Source organism: Eschrichtius robustus, chromosome 14 (assembly GCF_028021215.1).
Source record: "Eschrichtius robustus isolate mEscRob2 chromosome 14, mEscRob2.pri, whole genome shotgun sequence".
Taxonomy (NCBI): domain Eukaryota; kingdom Metazoa; phylum Chordata; class Mammalia; order Artiodactyla; family Eschrichtiidae; genus Eschrichtius; species Eschrichtius robustus.
This window is the reverse complement of record NC_090837.1, coordinates 88,397,700-88,420,385: the sequence shown is the minus strand read 5'-3', so window position 1 is coordinate 88,420,385 and position 22,686 is coordinate 88,397,700. Positions and strand designations below refer to the sequence as shown.

The 22,686-nt window shown below is 33.5% G+C and overlaps 1 pseudogene; it reads left to right on the top strand.

Annotated features, from left to right (window-relative positions):
* Positions 1-1,686: 1,686 nt before the first annotated feature.
* On the top strand, positions 1,687-22,200 carry LOC137776235 (serine/threonine-protein phosphatase 2A 56 kDa regulatory subunit gamma isoform pseudogene; annotated as a pseudogene).
* Positions 22,201-22,686: the final 486 nt, after the last annotated feature.

Below are 22,686 nucleotides of genomic sequence, written 5' to 3'. Positions count from 1 at the left end.
AATCGCTGTTCAAGTGCAAAAAAGAAAAAAATACGCTTAAAACACGGATTATAGTTTTATTATCAATGAATAGAGATCTTCATTTGATATTTGCTATTATCAAAGCAATAGTTTTTTATAATTTTGATTCTGTATGTACATCCATTGAATATGCATTTGGTCGATCTTGAGTCATTGCTGTTACTCTATCGAGTATCAGTAGACATAATGAAAGATGATTCAAGTAATGCTTGACATTGAAATACTCAGTTATTCTTTATTTATTGAGAAAAACTTTTGACGTAGCGTTTTCAATCTGCATTTGCATTATTCGTTTCTTAAGTTCCCCATTACCACCCTCATATAACTTTCCATGAGTTTTCAGATACCATGAGAGCCCTCATCTAACTCTCCAGCTCCAGAGTATCTGTTTGCCCAGTCACAGAACATGACCCAGGCCCAGCAAGGATGACCTGTAGGATCTGTGGACCCTGTTTTACATTATAATTGATCTCCTAATGTCACCAAAAGTGCTAAAATACAACAAAGAATTGTTTCAGTAGAAAATCTCTTATCTAAATGTCTACAAAGACCAAACTTTGCCAAAATCTTTGGATATGGATACAATCAACATTAACAGGTTAGGATTTTAATAGTTTTTGAAGTGAGTTAGAATGCTTCAAATATCTTAGGAAATAAGTTTTCCAAAAACAAGCAGCCAGGACAAGCCCTCTAAATTGATCTGGCAGATCAATTTATTCAAATTTCAGGGGACACTAAAATGAAAAGGTGCTCAACTTCATTTGTCATAAGGACAGAAAATACTAAGTGTTGACACACATCTGGAGTAACAAGAACTTCCATACAATGCTCACACTCTTTGGAATACTGTAAATCTATTTTTAAAAAACAACTAAATATATGAATACCATATAACACAATTCCATTCCTAGGTATGTACCCAAGAGAAATGTATATGCTTATAAATGTATAATTCATAATATCTGAAAACTGGATAAATATGTAGCTACAGAAATCGTGGTTTACTCACAAAATGACATACTATTTAACAAAGAGAATGAAAGATTACAACTTCATGAAAAAATTTAGATGAGCATCACACAGCATGGAGTAAAAGAAGCCACTGAGAAAAGTATCTATGATACAATTTATATTAAAAAAGTAGGTAAAAAATATCTGTGTTGCTAGAAGTCAGTAAAACAGCTCTCCTTGAATCAGTAGTGAATGGAAGGGGACTTCTGGATGTTGGTAATGATTTAATTCTTATTTCTATCTGGTTGCACTGGTGTGTTCATTTTGCAAAAATTTAATTTGTATACTTATAGTATGTGCATTTTTCTGTATACATATATCATTTCTCATTAAAAAAATTTAAAATTCTAAAATAAAATGTTTTTAGGGCTGTTATAATAGTAAAGTACCCAAAGACTTCTTATTTAATATTAGGGTTAAAATTAGATTTCAAACCTTTGGAATTTTTGTCTCTATAACTACCAGGGAGTGTTAAAACAAACATATCTTGGTAGCCATTCCAAACGTTCACTTCTCTGTTGAAAATTAATAAGCATGACATGGAAAAACCAAAAACATGGAAAACTGTGTTTAAAGAGAAGCAGAACTGATGAATGGTAGCCTAGGGCCAGGCATATTGGAGACCTGCGGTACACGTTATCTCTTCTTAATAAGATGAACCTGGGAGATCTTGCTGGAAGGGAGAAAGTCATAAAAGTTGGGCTGACTCTCCAGGTGGATTTGGAATTTAAAATATACTCAAATAAGTATCGGAAAGAGAGTGAGTTCACCTATGTCAAGCAACGCTGTGGATTACAAAAAGATAGGTAATGGGGGACAACACAAAAATAAATGATGTTAGAATAGATTGTACTACTAAATTTTGCTTCTCTCATTCAATGATTTAGGAGTCAGAGAGTTTTACTCATTACTTCCAATTGTACCATAGTTAATAAATCGGGGTTAAGATAATCATATGATTTCAATTTATTTGTCAAACTAGTTCTTTATTCAATCTAAAGCATATAAAATTCTAAATTGTGCATAATTTTGAGTGGAAAGAAAATTATCTGCCACACTAAATATAAAAAGGAGTGTACTAATTATTGTATTTCCAGTAAACTTTTTTTTTTTTTTTGATATGGATGTCCTGTTCCAGAATGTTGAAGTACAGATATAAATACTAGATGAGCACGAGTACTTCATCTGAAACCAAGAGTTAAGCTTTCATCAGTCTTTATCAGATGTTGGCATTCTCAACATCTCTTTGTCCAAGGATGGAGTTAGGACTAATTAACCAATAAATGACTACTTCTCCCTCCCTGAAAGAAATGAAGATTTATAATAAAGATTGAAAAAGAGGCAGTACATCCTAATGTTTAAATTTTCCTTATTTTAGCCCATGAATATACACATAATATAAACATAATTAAAGCAACAAGAAAACAGTCCCGCCTTTCCCAAATAATGAGAAAAGAGGGAACATTTTGACTATAATGTGAAAAGAGGGACTATTATTGGGCTCAATTCTACATAATTACTTAATAGAAAATTGTTATTAAAACACAGAGAATTAAAACATCCTTTTGTACCTAGTCAGTAGCAAAGGAGAATATGTATTTAATAGTTGATTTATAACCTCATTTCACATTTTCCTTTTTACTTGCACCAGTTCCTTGAACTATAAGTTCATTTTGTCATAAAGAAATGTGAATATAATCACATCCTAATTACATAGTTTTGGGTTATTTGTACAATTAAGTTATCTGTTACAAAGTTAATGAATGTTAATAATGCAATTCTCTTTGGTGACCTGATTGATATACTAACATTTATTGTGTACTGCAGTCATTAATTGAGGCATACTTATTGAATGAATACTGAATATTCTAATATATATATTTTTCTCCTCCAAATCACAGTCATTTATAACAATTTTGTTTTTAACCAGTCTCTCAATTTTTAAAGTTCTAAGTAAAAATAGAACAGTTAATGCTAACTTGTTTATCTTATTTTATATAAGAACACTTGGACATCAATGTAAACTAGTCTCCCAAGATTTGGGAGAAAATGTGTCCTTTGTCCTAGATAGGGCCAAGCATGGAAAAGGGGATTAGCAAAAATGTGCCTCAAATACTAATGCCCTTGAAATGTGATACAGAGAAAACTGAAAATAATGGAGGAAAACCTTCTTTATGGTACAAGGTAAAAAAAACCAATTACGTGCACACAAAATTAACACTAAGCATTTCAACGACTGAGGAAAGTTTGTTGTCTTTATTTCTTGTGCTTAGATGCTGTCAGCAGTCATAAATCAAGATAAGGTTTAGATCACTGTGTGTTAAATTATATTTATGCCCTTGTAAAGCTGTGCAATATTGTGCCTTGTGTAAGAAATCTTTAAACCACATGTTCTACCAAGTAACTGCTGATGCTTACTTCCAAAATTCGATCTGGTTGCATTAGATACTTTAAACAAGGACCTTTAAAAGAGTCCATTTGAAAAAGACTATCTTTAAGATACTTATTTGTATATGTCACCACAGATTTACACCTTCTTGTAACAACTTTGAAACTGTTATCCTATTTCTTCCAATGCCTTTTGATACCTAAGATTTCCATACTTAATTTTAGAACATACTCGGCAAAGTACAACATACTGTGCTAAGAAAAAAAAAATCCCTAGCATTGGTAGAACTGGAACTGACATATTAAAGTTGTATCAAGACATGAAGTAAAGTTGAAAGATGTAGTAATTATAACATAAAAGTTTTTTTCATCCAAAGTATCCACATAATTGAAGCAAATGTGAATTCTGCTTGTGAGAATTATCTCATTTTTCCACTTCAGTTAGCTGGTATAAAAATAAATAATGACATTTTATGTCCCCAAGCAATTAATACCTAAGCATAAATAATATACTAGTGTTGATTTTTATGGCCTTCTGTTTAGCACTGAAAATGCATGCCACTTAAATGGTTAAAAAGTATATTAATATAGAGTTGTAGCTATCGTTTTTATTTCTTAAAGTTCAAAATGTATCTTAAACTAATTCATTGTGAGTGTTGAGCACATAACAGCCCACATCATTGACTATTTCTTCTCTTACACACTTAGCATAAGAAGAGTAAGTGAAAACATACATACTCCCTTAGATATTATCTTTCTGGAATTGAATAAGGAATGGTTTTAAAGCAATCCTTATCCCCTCAAACACAGCAGCATTGTCTGTACAAGCTTACACCCAAGAATATTCCAAGAGTTCCAGCATTTCTGGAATTCTCTTACTTTTTTCATATTTATATTTATTTTATTATTTTTTTTAATATTTATTTTATATGCAATTATAACTCAGCAAAAAAGAATTCTGCCTCTTGCTAACTTCACTCACAAAATACTAATGAAGTTTTTGCAAATGTCAAAACATATTCTTCATTTTTTATGAAGGTAAATCTAAAAAAAATGGATGATTTTTAATTGGCTATATTCATATCATCAGATTATCACTACATTAAGCAAATAAATGATAAGGATTTATAAAAATGAGACAAAATTCTTTCACTAGATCAATGGCATTACTGCCATTCTGGCAAAATGACTACAAACTATTGTTCAAAATATTCTGTGTATATATCAGCATAGCTTTGCCTTAAAATGACATGCCTAGTTTTAAGTGGAAATTTCTTAGAACGAGAAAAACAAGTTTGTGTTCGTTTCAATTTTAATTACTTTTCCAGCTTAGCTTAAGATGTTTATTCTTATTTCTTAGAAAACTATTACTTAGACAAACATTGTCTTTTGGCTTATGGAAAGTATTGTAAAAATTAATAAACAGAAACCTCAGTTAAACGGTGTTGGGACACCAGAAAGGGGAACTCTCATATCCTGTGACAACAGCCAAGCCCAACATGAAGAAAGACTACCTTTCTTTCCTGACAAGGATTCAGCCAATGAAAAGCCATGGACTCTGTTTACCATAGCCTTCCAACTTCCTTTTCCCCTCTGTAAAATGACCTCCTTCCCTTCCCCTGCAGGTACACACAAGTGGCTCACCATGGTTGCAGACCCTGAATTGCGACTCTCTGCTAATCCCAAATAAACCCATCTTTGCTGGAGAAATAACTGGCAGTCTATTTGTTTCAGGTCAACAGTGTATATGTTCAACTTGAAACTTTAACTTGACATGAGTGGAAAAGTCTGAGTATAAGAATATTACAGGGCTTCCCTGGTGGTGCAGTGGTTGAGAGTCTGCCTGCCAATGCAGGGGACACGGGTTCAAGCCCTGGTTTGGGAAGATCCCACATGCCGCGGAGCAACTAGGCCCGTGAGCCACAATTGCTGAGCCTGCGCGTCTGGAGCCTGTGCTCGGCAACAAGAGAGGCCGCGATGGTGAGAGGCCAGCGCACCGCGATGAGGAGTGGCCCCCACTTGCCGCAACTAGAGAAAGCCCTCGCACAGAAACGAAGACCCAACACAGCCAAAAAATAAATAAATAAATAAGCCTACACCTTAAAAAAAAAAAAAATCTTAAAAAAAAAAAAAAAAAAAAAGAAAATTACATAAAATGTGTGAAATGAACCCTTGGATTAAGCGACTTATGCAACTTTAATGTATACGAAAAAACAAATTATTTTTAACCTATATATATACTTCAGAAAAGAAATTGTTATGATTGTTTTCATTGAGCTTGATACCAGATAGTCTCTTATAAGGTAGCCAATAACAATGAGGAGGATATCCTAATTATGAACACTTGGCAAGTTATTTTGTGAAAATACATTAGAATTTAATACATAATCCTGAAGCCTCTTTCTCATCTTGCCTGAATTCAGTTCCACAACTTTCCAGTGTTACAGAGGTGAACTCCCCTCATGAAGATAATGCCCTGTGAGCTTAGGCCACAATTTGATAGCAAACTGTTTAAAAGACAAGATGAAAAATTGGAGATATAGCAAAGCAAATTTAATCCACAAAGGCAAAGTAATAAATTCAATCCTAGAGGAGATTTTATACATATGATGAACAGTGAACAATTAAGAAAACCACTTATTAGGAATTGTTTTTGGTCATTGCCCCTTTTTAATACTGAAAACAAGATGAGGTAGAAACTTAAATGTGTGTTACCATGATGTGCTATCAATCTCTCCTCAGACTATATTCATTAGATAATTTCCCACTCCCCAACAGTAAAACAAATATAAACATCAAAATAATACTTAAAACTCATACAGTTCGGGCTTCCCTGGTGGCGCAGTGGTTGAGAATCTGCCTGCCAATGCAGGGGACACAGGTTCGAGCCCTGGTCTGAGAAGATCCCACATGCCGCGGAGCAACTGGGCCCGTGAGCCACAATCACTGAGCCTGCGCGTCTGGAGCTTGTGCTCCACAACAAGAGAGGCCGCGACAGTGAGAGGCCCGCGCACCGCGATGAAGAGTGGCCCCTGCTTGCCGCAACTAGAGAAAGCCCTCGCACAGAAGCGAAGACCCAACACAGCCAAAAATAAATAATAAACAAATAATAAATAAAAATTTTAAAAAATGATTAAAACACATTTGGGGATAAATATAGACAATTAATTATATAAAAAAAAAACCTCATACAGTTCAGCTCAGTGTTTTTATAGCTCTCTCTGTTTTAATATGACGGTTTCATCATTCACTAATGAAATTTAGCATTGAATGAATTCAAAAAGAATTTGAGAGATAGACAGAAAAATATAAATATATGTCTACAATTATAAATGTTTATATTCAACATAAGAATTAAACATAAGGACATGAGAATAAGTGGTTCTGAGTCAAACAATAACTAATATTTATAGAGTGTGAGATGAGTATGAGTTAACCTCTTTTTTATAGATATGGATGTTGTATCCCAGAGTCGTGAAGCAACTTTCTCTACATTACATGGGCTCTAAGTGACGAAGCATATATTCAGCCTAGATATGGCTCCAAAGCCTATGTTCTTTCCACCAAGTAGTCTGTTAAATGATATGCCAAATCTTGATTTTCAAAAATTAATAGAAATTTGAAATGAAATATATTTTATTTATGCTTTATTTTGACAAGATTTTATTATAACCATAAATAGTAAACAGTGGACAAAATTATTGGAAAGTATGAAAAATTCATATCTGAGAAATAATATAGAAATCTATCATCTCAAACTGTATCTATATGGATAAATTCAAGTAGCTAATCAAAAAAATCAATATTTATGTATACATCTACATCTATGTCTACATCTCTATCTCTATCTATACCTCTATCTATATATCTATCTATCCAGTGAATTTAATAAGTATAACTAATCTTCAAACTGTAGCACTATTCACACAATGCAAATTGGAGTATGCAAAGTGAAAACAGAGTAGGGTATGTATTTGTAATGTATGTATGTCTGTGAAAGAGAGAGCAGAGAGAGAATATGTTAGTAGAAGTAAGTGTGTAAACATTTTTCTGAAATCTATCCCTCTCTCTATCTCTATTTGAATGTGTTACTTCTAGTTCTGTAATATACTGATTGTATACTGTATATTACTGTATACAATCTGTATATAATACTGTATTATATACTGATTGGATACTGTATTACATTGGATGTTTAAACCAATGACAAAGTTACTGACTTTGTTCAAACAATTAAGCTGGCTATGGTGCATACAGGAGTATCACAGGCAACATTTTGGTTCCATCACAGTGCATTGATATGGTGAAGATGTTCTAAATTCATTATTTTAATGTTAAGTCAATTTTATATATGGAAACCATAAAACTAGTTAGAGTTTTGCAACGTATCAGGCATATGGATCTATATTTCTTTGTTGTGTGTTGGGATGAGAAAGTACACGTTGCCAAAGCACAGAAATCATTCACCAATCTCACTGAGAAAAGACAATTTCAATGATAATTTACTTAGACATCTGAAGAGATGTGAGAGATGTTAGTAATATTTAGCACTGAATTTATTTATTGTTGATTTTTGTTACTGAGATTTTTACTTTATTAAAAAGAAATATATTTTAGAAAAGAGAGACCAAACTATATATATTAATTGCCTAAAAATATGCTCAAGTATTTCTTCAGAAGTTCATTTGGATACATAGTGGGTGGCTCCCCTTTCTTGCTTTGGAAAATTTTAACACTTTGAGATGTGAATTTATGTCTGATTTTTTTTTTTTTTCAGGAGTTCCTGAAAATTACCCTGTCTTGATTTGAGACTTTGTTTACTGACAAAAATAATGAAAGGAACAAAATTTGACTCATTACCTTTTTTCTTAAGGACAAAGTAACTTCACAAACATGTTCACTTTTGTAAAACAAAGCTACTATGTCTTTTAAAATTAATTTTCATAATTAAGGAACTTTAGTAAGAATCCAAGGCTACATTTCTCTTTGGATCTAATTAAAACAGTATTTTATACAGTTGTGCCTGAATTTCTTTTCTCAGCCAGCTAAACAGAAAAAAAAAATTAAATTGCCCCCAATGTGGCTTTGCAAAGAGCTTCAGCAAATTTAATTAACCTACCTTGAGTCTCCTTAAATTCAGTATAAAGCAACATGGGTCAGCAGGAAAAAGGGCAAAACCATGAAGTGATCTCTGAAAGGCTGGGGTCCATTTTAATAGAGGAAGTTGACAAATGAAAATAAAAACCTCTGTCTTGCTTTGGAAATGTAAATTAATTCTTTCGAACTGTTAATCACTCAGGTTTCATGGTTCAGAAGTTATGGAAGTCCCTAGAAATGTAGGGTCACTTAAATGATTTGTAAAGGTGAAGCAGTCCTCAAATTATGCACAACGTTTGTACTTAATTAGATCAATAGAGCACATCATTTTTCTTGCATTAGCAAGAAAATGACTTCCCTCTTCCTACAAATAACAAATTCCTACCTTTACTTGTATACCCACCTGAAATGGTACCTCCTTTCAAAATATTCCTTGACAGTCACATACAGCCTTTCGAATTTTCCTCTTCTCTGTATCCCAAAATACTGATTTCTGCTATGTAAAGTATGGCATTGAAACTATTTGCTTACATGTGTCTTTGATGGAAAGGCATTGATGCAAAAAGGTTTTTTCCCACTTGCATGCCTCATTTTAATTATTTTATTTACTTATTTTTTTTTCCAAAGAAGAGAAACTCACTAAAGTTATCCCGCTTAAAGGGGTCTTATTTTAAGGTATCATTTGGGTCCTCAACAGTAATGTGGTTCTATGTCTGTCTGGGATTGTTTTTTGGATTTCTTGGTCAACAACGAGACTCAGATCCTCTGTTTCTACCTCTGTTTCTGTCTCTGGGAACAGCGTATAATGGTGAAGAATAAGTATGAAGTAAGCCAGACAGAAAGGCAAATATCATATGATATCACTTATGATACAAATGAACTTATTTACAAAATAGAAATAGACTCAGAGACATACAAAACAAACTTATGGTTACCAAAGTGGGTAGTGGGGAGGGGGGAGATAAATTAGGAGTTTGAGATTAAATATACACACTACTATATATAAAATAGATAACCACCAAGGACCTAATGTAGAGCATGGGAACTCTACTCAATATCTTGTAATAGCCTATAATGAAAGAGAATATAAAAAAAGAATACATATATATTTATATATGTATAACTGAATCACTTTGCTGTACACATAAACTAACACAACTATATTTCAATGAAAATTTAAAAAAAAGTAAAATAGAATGACAAATATGGGGAAAAAAAGACTAAGTGTGGGACCATGCAGACCTATTTTGTTGTTAACTCAGTACTAGCATTTGTTAGCTGTGTAACCACAAGCAAGTTACTTAAGTATGCTGAGCCCTGGATTTCTCATCTATAAAATGAAGATTAATAATGCCTACTCCTCAGGGTGGTTTGGAGGGTTAGATGTATATGGAGTGTGTGTGTGTGTGTGTGTGTGTGTGTGTGTATTGACATATATTTTTCAATAAATTATAGCCACTGACCACACATCTTTCTCCCTAGTGATTCCCAATTGTGAGTATTTGGGAATTTCCTGTAAGTCAACAGATTTTATAGAAAATAATATATTACCGTATGCAGAAAAGGTGGGATACTTTAACTTCAAAAATGACTTATTTTAACACAAATATTTTCTATAGTCGGGGATAGAGAACTCTTTATGTTTGACCAAGAATTTAGATAGTCTCTTTTTCCTTTCTTTAGGCAACCAATTGTTCTTTTGCCTCCCAACAACCCTCACTCTAAATGTCTTTACTCTCAGATGGAGATATACAGATATGATGCAAAAAGATTCTGAATGCAAATGATCAAATCAACACTCTTATAAAAGAAGAAAGGCAAGAGTTAACCACAATCCATTTCAAAAACAATGAATATTAATTTGTTATTAATTTGTTATGCTATTTGAATATATTTGTCCTTCATATTCAGCCATTCTGAATTACTTTTCCCATTGTAAATATACAATTTAGGAAAAAGATTCCCTCTAAGTTTTAAATAATATTTGGATTAAACATTGCTAGTTTATAATTTTAGTCATGATAGTAGATTCTAGAGTAGAATGGCCACTGTTATTTATTTCTAGGGATGGTATCTATACGCCCACTGCAGCGGCCTGCTCTGTACTCAGTTTGTGGGTCTCTGCGCAGTTGTTATGCTGAGGATCTTGCTGCGTCTTTTGAGAGCAAGCATAACATATTATTGGGATCCCTTTCCTATCCATTTTACAGGACACTACAGTCCTTAATATTTCCCATGAGAAAGGAAGCTTAGATCTTCTTTCCAAAGTTATACAGATTTCTAGTACATGTAATTATCCTTATATACCACAGTTTACAGCCACATTTCCTCCCAAGATTAAAAGAGGAGTATTGAATTCACATCTATAAAAGCCATCTTATGTCACGTTAAGAATGTACATGGAAATCATCTCTTGTTCTTTTCTCCCCCCTAAATCCCTAAGGTGTTCCACATAAAAAGAGTAAACCAGAAAACTAAACACAAGAAAGAAACTTCATGCATGTTGAGGTTCTTCATAAGAATCACAGAAGGTGCTTGTTAGAAAAGCACCTCACTGTCCTCACCCATAAAGAATAAGAATTGGTAGGATGCGGCCATGTAGCTGAAAAAACACTTCCGCTGATTGGAAGGACTGTTAAATTTTTAAAGCCACTGTTCTTTCCAGTAGCACTGATGACTAAACACATTTGAATGTGGTTCAAGGTACAGTATTTTTTTAGTCACTCCAAGTTACAGCAGATCTCCAGAGCATGGGCATACATGTATGTGACTTTATGTGTATGTTTTGAGGAAGGGAGTAAGTGGTGCTTATCCAACAAGGAGTCATAGTATGAACAGAATGTTCATTAAGGTACGAAAATATCAGGTGATTATTCTAATGTAGAGGGAAAAAAAATCTTAGCCCTCCTGAACACCAACTCTGCTTGATTTAGTAGTATGGTCTGGATTCAGATTTATAATTGCATTGATAAGGCACAATAGGCTGTATTCAGCACCAAAGATAGTTATCGAAAAGACAGGATGGAAGACAGAAAACATCATGGCACATCCTGAAATGTCACAACAGGAGTCTTCTGAAACCTGAGCCCATTTTGTGATGCTCAAGTCAATCGGAATTTGGGGTGTGCTTGGTCATGAGAAATAGGGTTGAGTGTGTGTTTACAATTCCAACACAGGGCTCTGGAATCCCTTTAGTGTTTAAAACTGTTTAGTCATGTAGCCCCACAGGTGTCCATGATGGGCCCTTAACACAGCCTGCGAAATACAGACAACTCTCCACCCTTTAGGTATCTGGGTCTCATCAGTGCTGGTTCTCAGGACTTAATACACAATCATGACCACCAGATGCAATGTCAGGGGTGTATTCCTTAACTGGAGTTTCACTGATCTTGAATCTGGTATATAGGTGTGCTCCTAATAATCTCTTGGATTCACATTACAAGATGAATGGACCAAGACTGAAAGCTTATGGTATCCCTGAGTCTAGAGAAAACCTTTAGAACCACCTGTTACCCCTTCCATTCTACCCCAAAGCCAAATGTTTATCTATGTCTTCCCTACTGATAACATAAATACAATATAAAGATAACAAGTCTTCAAAAAGGGAGGTTGAAAATAGTTGCATTTTCTAAAATGGAGAAGGCAATAAGTCCCGTTTATGTTTTTTAACAAAGAACCTAGAATCTTATGTAATGCCATATATGAATGAACCAACCTTGTTGATAGTGAATTAAACCTACACTTTGTGAAATAAACAGCATCCTTAATAGCCAAGCATTGGTTAATATAATTTTAGAAGTAGTTAAGTCGTGATTCAGCTATCAAAATAAACAGATTTGTGTCATGTGTAACTTTATTTTATTCAACCTGTAAACAAATAAGCAAACAAAAAATAAAAACATATTTATAGAAGCAGTTTATTCAGGGATAGTTAACAGTACTTCCTAAATCACAGCAAATGTACTTAGCTTTTATATTTTTTTGCAAATAATAATTTTCCAGGTTTTCAATATTAAGTGTACCACCTCAGAAGCATAGTGATTTTTAAAAGTAACCTTATCAAATAATAACTTGAATAGTTCATACGTTATGGGTGAAGAAAAAAGAACATTCTCTCCAGCTGAACAGTTAATATGTATCTAAATATTCAAGATTCTTAGGGAAGCTGTAGAATTTATTTGGCAATGATTATGTTTTAGCTTTCTAACTTAGTGAAATTCAATCATTTAAATACAACATTTATTTGTTTTCAATCTGATTATTATTATACTATTAGATTTATTTCAAGCCCAGAAATGTAATATCAGCTTGATCTTCTTTTTATAGGGAGGAAAGACATTTGTCCCTGCCAATTCCAGTAGCTCAAATTAATTTCTCGCAGCTGGGAGGGGGAAAGATCTAATGAGAATTTTATTAATTCAGGGTCCAGCCAGATCCAAACTACTTGGGAAGGAAGGGTGGCAGAGTAGATTTAGATGAGATCTTCAGTCCAAAAGTCAGAATTTGAACTCTGACTTAACGACTAATGACTGGTTTTATGCAATTCATTTAACCTCTGAGACCCTCAATTTTCAAGAACCACTATTACTAGATGATCTAATAATCCCAACTTGAAAAATGCCATGTTATACTCAAACAGTGGCATACTTCATGCAGTTCTGAATTGTATGATTTGTGTGTGCTATATGATGCTTTACAAACAGGCAAATGATACTGTTTTATCTATATGTGAGCTTTGAGTGTTCTAGCCAACATGTAATGCCAATCTTATTTGGATATAATAACACTTTAAAAGGGGGGGGGTCAGTTTGAAGAGTTACAATTTCTTGAATAGAATGATTACTCACAAGCAAAAACTGGAAGTATAAAAATCATCGTTTCATCAGAAAATTTTAGTTTTTATTTTATTAATTCATTACCTATACTCTCTTATGGGAAAAACAGCCACTTTAAAATCATTAACCTTTAAGTTTGTTAGCATCAATCTATATATTTTTCCTTCACTCTCTCAAAGATTTTGCATGAGAGCACTCCCTTATATATATCACTTGCTCAAAAATCCCTGTCTTGGATTTGTTACTAATAAGGCCAATATAAAGCATTTTTTGTGTTTTCCTTTAGTATTTGCTTTACAATTTTGAAAGTTTTCCAGCATGCCAAAGATTGGAAAGAATTATACAATAACCTAAGTTCCTACCACTAGATTCAACAATTAAATGCATGTTTCCATATTTGCTCTCTCGTTCCATCCATCCAGCCAGCCAGCCAGCCAGCCAGCCAGCCAGCCGACCAGCCAGCCAGCCAGCCATTAATTTATCAATCATCTTGCTAAATCATTTGAAAGTAAGTAGTGTGATACCTCCAGTTCTGTTCTTTCTTAAGATTGTTTTGGCTATTCAGGTTTTTTTGTGTTTCTATATAAATTTTTTATTAATTTTTATTGGAGTATAGTTGCTTTACAATGTTGTGTTAGTTTATACAACTTTTAAAATTGTATAACTTTTAAAGTTATTTGTTCTAGTTCTGTGAAAAATGTCACTGGTATTTTGAAAGGGATTGCATTGAATCTGTAGATTGCCTTGGGTAGTACGGTCATTTTAACAATATTAATTCTTTCAAACCATAAACAAGGTATATCTTTCTATCAGTTTATGTCATCTTCAATTTCTTTCATTAGCATCTTATGGTTTTCAGAGTACAGGTATTTTACCTCCTTAGGTAGGTTTATTCCTAGGCATTTTATTCTTTTTGGTGTGATTATAAATGAGATTGTTTCTTTAATTTCTCTTTCTGATAGTTTGTTTTTAGTGTATTGAAATTCAACAGATTTCTGTATATTAATTTTGTATCCTGAAACCACTGAATTCATTGATGAGCTGTAGTATTTTCCTGATGCTGTCTTAGGATTTTCTATGTATAGCATGTCATCTGCAAACAGTGACAGTTTTACTTCTTCCTTTCTAATTTGGATTTCTTTTTATTTCTTTTTCTTCTCTGGTTGCTGTGGCTAGGACTTCCTATACTGAATAAGATGGGCAAGAGTGGGCATCCTTGTCTTGTTCCTGATCTTAGAGGAGATGCTTTCAGGTTTTCACCATTGAGTACGACGTTACCTGTGGGTTTGTTATAAGTGGTCTTTATTATGTTGAGGTATGTTCCCTCTATACTCACTTTCTGGAGAGTTTCTATCATAAATGGATGTTGAATTTTGTTAAAAGCTTTTTCTGCATCTATTGAGATGATCATACATTTTTTATTCTTCAATTTGTTAATGTGATGTACCACACTGATTGATTTGCAGGTATTGAACCATGCTTGCATTCCTGGGTTAAATCCACTTGATCATGTTATATGATTCTTTCGATGTATTGTTAGGCTTGGTTTGCTAATATTTTGTTGAGGATTTTTGCATCTATGTTCATCAGTGATATTGGCCTGTAATCTTTCTTTTTGTGATATTTTTGTCTGGTTTTGGTATCAGGGTGATACTGGCCTCATAGAAGGAGTTCCGAAGTGTTCCTTCCTCTTCAAAATTTTGGAATAGTTTGAGAAGGATAATAGTTAGGACACGTTATAGAAGCTTAATTTTTGGAGTTTCCTATGCCAGAATAAGAAATAATGAAAGAAGGTATGGCTTCAAACCAAGCCCTGGCACATACTCAACTTTCATCTATTTATGTCAAAAAGGTACATCTTCACAACTCTGTCATAATGAGCTGTGGCAGTCATGGGAACATTTTCAGCTATTGTTTTCATTTTATTCAAAATATACACATGGGCTATTGACATTTGGTGGCTGTGTCAAGTGCTTAAGAATGGGGTAAAGAGGAAGCATCAAAGAGCTTCGAGTCTAAGGGTGGGGAGAGGAGAGGGAAATCAACAAAATATGCTTATGCAGATGCTGTGGGAAGTTCATCATTTGGATTTGAGTTTTCATACATGGGTGTATATACAAGTACTGACATTTACGAAATAATAGGAATTAATCCAATTACAAATAAAATTAGGGAATTCTAACTGTGTTTACTAATTGTTGGATATAGAAATTATTCCAGCATTTTCATCTCACTTTCCTGTGAGACTCTTGCTTATCCCCTACTCCTTCCTGAATAGGGAAAATATCAATTTCCTATACTCTTTCTCCAACTTTCTGAGTTGAAATTCATACCTTTGGTTATGTGATAATTTAGAAAGTTGAAAATATCAATATGGGAAATTCATAATTAATTAGTAATTAATAACTTCAATCATTAACTGAGAGCAAGTTTTGGTTTGAGTGTCACCCAACAAATCTGTGGACATGCTTGACATTTCTGTACAATCATTTGGGGATTAAAAAAAAAGAAGACATTGACTAAACCCACAGAGAATACATTTTTAAAACATAAATAAGTAATCTAGCCTTCAGAAAACAACATATTCCTATTAGAGTCCAATAGAAGTCAACAATTTCAACAGATTAGTTCCTTTTACTGCTGTAGGAAATGCAAGGGACAATATGTTTATCACCTTTTTTTTTCTCTAGGAATTCAACATCCAACGTTCTAGATACTAACCTATTTTCATGTTTCCCTTGCAGTATATGATTTATTCACAATTTGTACTATCAACCAGAATAGTTATATCACTTTTCAGAATTTTTTCTGATATTGCTCATCTTTCCTTTAAAGGCTGATTCCTTTACAGTATCTGAAACTTTTTTTTTTTTTTTTTGGTTTACATGGTGGTGTTGAACTGCTGCAATCTCAGCAGTGTCTCAGTTAACGATACCCTTCAGCTCAAAAATACTTCATTTCTCTCCTAATCCTTTACGTGGAATTGCATGTTTTTAGTCCCCAAGCCTCTTAGGCAAGAGAAGGAAAAATGCTGTTTCCAACAATGCATTTCAAACATAAGGGTTAGAGAGAGAGGAAGAGCTGCATATTTAGAACAAGATGCCATCATATAACACAATAAGTGTAAACTTTTATATCTCCTCCTCCATCCCCAAAAGTCATAATACAGGTAGGTAAGATAGAAAAGCACACCAAACCAAACAGCACTAACATATCTCAGCTACAAAAGTAAAACACTACCTTTGATGTGAATATTTGTGTGCAGTGATTTCACTCACAGACACATGGAATTAGTGTTGTAAGGATGTCCTCACATATATATGCTGACTGTTACCTTGCATTTGTGTGACATGATTTGGCAGCACGACTATATCTATAATTTCTCTTACATCTAAATAATATTTTTGATACTTGTACATAGCTCTTGTGATATTATTAATTTCTGTTATAGTCTATCATCAGTTGAAACTAACAAAAAATACAAATATTTCTTAGACACTACCAACTGAAATTATGAATTTATGAGCTCTCAAGCTGAAATTATTGATAATAAAGCAACATATCTTGGTTGGTACCTATACAAATGTAAACTACTTTAAGTTGTGAAGATTGTAAGACTAGTCTTCTCTATGCAAAGATGAAATCCTAACTAAATTTAAATTTACTGGTCAATTTAAAATTTAAAATCAACTGTAGAAAATAACCTCTTTATTAAAAGAAGGAAAGGAAAATTAGTATATTGAACACGTTTTATGGATAATCAATATACAGTATATCAGAAAACCCTTTCCAGCAGATCAAAAGGCAAGTATAGAGATGTTTTTATAAAGACAGGTTGGAGTCAATGTGTGCTCCAATGCATTGTCTCTAATTTTTAATGGAATGATTTAGAATTCTAATTCTAAAGGAAAGAGAGCTCCACTTAAAACTGACAACAATAATGTTTTCAAACAAATATTGCATATTTGCCTTGCATCAGTGTAGGACTAAGCATCTTACATCTATTATTTCATTGCATGCTCTCATAAGTGTCTGAAAATGTATGAGAATCAGAATAATATTTTACATTACTTACTTGAATCTAGCAAAACAATTTCCCTTTTTATTCAATTGCTTTTCTCAAAAGGCTTGAGACAAAAGTCAGAAGTGATGGTTTATGCTAATTTCATCATTGAGTACAGCTGACACTAAGAAATACTTTAATGAATAAAATGTCAGAAGTGTATTATTTGGCCTGACATATTTGAATTTAGAGTCTATGTGCACTAAATTATTTAGATTGGCCTGACATATTTGAATTTAGAGTCTATGTGCACTAAATTATTTAGATAATTTCAAGATTCTATTTCATATTTTGCCTAGCAATAAAAAATATATGATAATAATGTTGACCATCATGTGATCAACACAGTCGGATGTCTTATGTGGTGAGTACTGAGGCATGTAATTAAAACAAAATATGTCAGACTTACTTCCAAATCCTTGCAATAATTTAACATTCCAACTTTGTATTTCTACACTTCATGATAATGCACTAAGTATACTTTCCTTCAAATGTTTCCTTTTACATAAATATTTTGTGGAACAGCATAATTTCTCCTATTTTTTCTAAGTCTTCTGGTATTTGGAGAAAATTCTATTTATATAAAATTTATTTCAGTAGTTATTAAATGGAATACCTGCTATATGAGAAATACATGTTTCAGGACTGAGAAGATAATTAGGACAAGCCAGCTATCCATAAGGATTATAAAACAGTGATCCAACTCTGTTTAGAGAAAAATAAAGAATTCTGTCCATATTGTGAGGACTGGTGTTTCTAGGAGTATGCATTTCACAGATGTCCTTATTAGCTCTGCATTTTTCTTTCATGTGTGCATAATTGTACTGCACAGTCTTACAATCATGCATTTAAAAAATATAGCCCTTTATAAAGTTTTCAATCTAGTAAGTCAGACCATTAACAGAAGTCCCAGCACTGCTTAAAGAGGCAGTCATAAATCTCAAATTTAAAGTATTTATTTTAATACCCCAATGGATAAAACCAGAAAGGGAAAATAAAACTATTTCCTCAAGTTCCACAGAGGTGTGATGCACAGCATTTCGGAAGTTCTATGAGGTCTTCCAAAGCCAAGTGTAATTAAATGTAGAAAGCTGGAGACTGCTCTATGAAAAAAAAATGGGACAACTTGCATGTTCTTATTAAAATCATAAAGTTTACCTCTAACCTGTATCCTTCAGGTGGCAAAATTATTATGAATTTCATGCACTATGTTCTTCTTCCTGATAACTTTTCAAATTTTGAGATGCTAGGACAAATTATCTTTACTGACTAAGCAGATATTCTGGGATGATTTTGTAAGGGTCCAGCAGTAAAGGCTCATATGAGCCACACCTAGCATGAAACTGTTTTTTCTCAAGTCTAGTTGTGCCCAGTGGGCTAGCATATTATATCATTTAGACCACGATTAGAGGATTAAAACAAGTGTGTTGAGCAAGAGAAAGTAGTATAAACACCCATGAACTCAAAAGCACTTTCTCACAAAAACATTTTACCTAATACAGAAAAAGAAATAAAAGAAAACACATTAGCTTTCAGCCACTGTGGTGCCTTGTGAAAACATAGCTGGCTCAATGTTAATTTAAACCTAATTTTATTGTCAATGTTGCAAATGTACAAAAATTATGACTGAATTTGTATTAAATGAATAGAAACCAGGGCCACAAATACAAGTGGGGAATTTAGAGAATACAACTGTTGCCAAAATATCCATAAAGGGTAGAATGCTTATATTTCGAGCAAAGAAAAGAAGGGTAACATATAAAAAAATCAACTCAAAATGGATTAACGATATAAGCCTAAGACCTGAAACTGTAAAACTAGAAGACAAAACAGAGGCAAGATCTCCTTGACATTGTTTTTGGCAGTGATTGTTTTGAATGACAATAAAAGCACATGCAACAGAAGCAAAAATAAACAAGTAGGACTATATCAAACCTAGAAGTTTTTGCCCAGGAAACAATCAACAAAATGAAAAGGCAACCAAAGGAACGAGAGAAAATATTTACAAATTGTATGTACAATAAGAGGTTAATATCCAAAATATAAAAGGAACTCATAACACTCAATGGCAAAAGAACAAATAACCCAATTACAAAATGAGCAAAGGACCTGAATAGACATTTTTCTAAAAAGGGCATACAGATGGCCAACAGGTATATAAAAAGATGCTCATTATCACTAATCATCAGGGAAATGCAAATTATAACCACAATGAGATATCACCTCACATCTCTTGGGATGGATATTATCAAAATGTCAAAGATAGCAAATGTTGAGGATGATGAGAAAAGGGAAGCCTTATATACTGCTGGTGGGATTATAAACTGGTACAGCCATTATGACAAACTGTATGGAAGTTCCTCAAAAAATTAAAAATATAACTACCATATGATTCAGCAATACTTCTTCTCAGTGTATATTCAAAGGAAAAATAAAATCACTATCTCAAAGAAATACGTGCATTCACATATTCACTGCAGCATTATTCACAGTACCCAAGATGTGGAAACAACCTAAGTGTCCCTTGACAGATGAATGGATAAAGAAAATGGGCGGTATGTGTATACACACACACACACACACACACACACACACACACATATGTATATACCTATAATGGAATATTATTCAGTCTTAAAAAGAAGGAAATCCTGCCATTTGCAATAACATGAATGGAGATTGAGGACATTATGCTAAGTGAAATAAGCCAGACACAGAAAGACAAATACTGCATGATCTTACTTATGTGTGGAATATAAAAAAGTCAAACTCATAGCAACAGAGAGTAAATGGTGGTTATCAGAGACAGTGGGCAGGGAGGAATAGGTGGAATAGAGGGGATATTTTAGGCAAACTATTCTGTATAATACTATAATGGTAGAAACATGACAATATATATATCAAAACCCATAGAACTGTAGAACATAAAGAGTAAACCACAGACTTTAGTTAATAATAATGTTTTAATATTGGTTCATCAATATTGAACATAAGATTTTGCACAGCAAGAAAAAATAAACAAAACGAAAAGACAACATATGAACTGGGAGAAAATATTTGTAAATGATGAAACTGACAAAGGCTTAATTTCCAAAATATACAAAAAGCTCATACAACTCAATAACAAAGGAAACAAACAACCCAATTGAAAAATGTTCAGAATACCTAAATACATATTCCTCCAAAGAAGAGAAATGGATGGCCAAAAGGCACATGAAAAGATGCTCATAATCACTAATTATTAGAGAAACGCAAACTCAAACTACAATGAGGTACCATCTCATACCAGTCAGAATGGCCACCATTAAAAAGTCTACAAGTAATAAATGTTGGAGAAGGTGTGTAGAAAAGGGAACCCTCTTACACTGTTGGTGAGAATGTAAATTGGTGCAGCCACTATAGAGAACAGTATGGAGGCTCCTTGTAAAACTAAAAATAGTTACCATATAATCCAGCAATCCCAATCCTGGGCATAGACCCAGACAAAACTATAATTCAAAAAGTTACATGCACCCCTATGTTCATAGCAGCACTGTTTACAATAGCCAAGACATGGAACAACCTAAATGTCCATCAACAGATGAATGGATAAAGAAGATGTGGTACATATATACAATGGAATATTACTCAGCCATGAAAAAGAATGAAATAATGCCATTTGCATCAACATGGGTAGACCTACAGATTATCATACTAAGCAAAGTAAGTCAGAAAGAGAAAGACAAATACCATATAATATCACTTATATATGGAATCTAAAATACAACACTAATGACATATCTATTAAACAGAAACAACAAATGAACATATCTATTAAACAGAAACAACTCTCAGACATAGAGGACGACTTGTGGTTGCCAAGGGGCATGGAGGGTGGGGGAAGGAAGGATTGGGAATTTGAGATTAGCAGATGCAAACTAGTATAAATAGGATGGACAAACAACAAGGTCCTACTGTATAGCACAGGAAACTGTATTCATTACCCTGTGATAAACCATGATGGAAAAGAATATGAAAAAGAATATATATGTGTGTGTGTGTATATAACAATCTCTTTGCTGTACAGCAGAAATTAACACAACATTGTAAATCAACTATACTTCAATAAAATATTTAAAAAAGGATTTGCCTTACCACTGAAAGAAGAGCACAAAATTTTCTTATTGAAGGTGTTATTACCTTTGGAAAAAGTGAAGTCTCTGATCGTTTATCATCCTCAGCTGGCATACTGTGTAGTTCAGTTTTTAGAAAAGGACAGCACCCTCACTGAACCAGTGGTGATGGCACTTCTCAAGCACTGGCCAAAGACTCACAGTCTAAAAGAAGTAATGTTCTTAAATGAATTAGAAGAGATTCTAGATGTCATTGAACTGTCAAGAGTTTGTGAAGATCATGAAGCGTTTAGCCAAGTGTGTCTCCAGCCCCCACTTCCAGGTGGCAGAACAAGTGCCATATTACTGGAATAACGAGTACATCATGAGTCTAATCAGTGACAGTGCAGCAAAGATTCTGCCCATCATGTTTCCATCCTTGTACCACAACTGAAAGACCCACTGGAACAAGACAAGACGTGGCTTGATATATCAGTACAACACGCTGAAACTCTTCATGGAGATGAACCAAAAACTATTTGATGACTGCACCCAGCAGTTTAAAGCAGAGAAACTGAATGAGAAGCTAAAAATGAAAGAACGAGAAGAAGCGTGGGTTAAAATAGAAAACCTAGCGAAAGCAAACCCCCAGCTACTAAAAAAGAAACATGAAAACGTCTACGGTGTAACTTGAATGTTTTTATGAGATAGGAATGTGGCTCCATCGTGGGAGGGGATGGAAATCAATATCACTAACATTGTATATGAGACTATCTGCAATAAAAATACTTTTCAACTTTAAAAAATATTGATTGAACAAACATATCACTCTAATGTAAGATAATAATAATAGGGGGAAAGGTATGGGAGGGAGGAGGGGGCATATGAGAATTCTCAGTACTTCCTGCTCAATTTTTCTATAAAACTAAAACTGTTTTAAAAATGTCTACTAAGTTTTTAAAAAGTTAGGAATCCTAGGCTCCAAGAGCTTTAAGATAGTAGACACACACTGAAAGAAAGCCACTGGATTTTTAAAGAAAAGAAGGTCATTATTAGGTGATTGATTGAGGTGTTTTTGTAGAAGTGATGGGGCAGAAGTTGGTTCATGAGAATGGGAAAGAATTTAAGCCATAAAAGAGAGAGAAGGATGTCCCAGATACAAAAAAGAACATAAAATTCA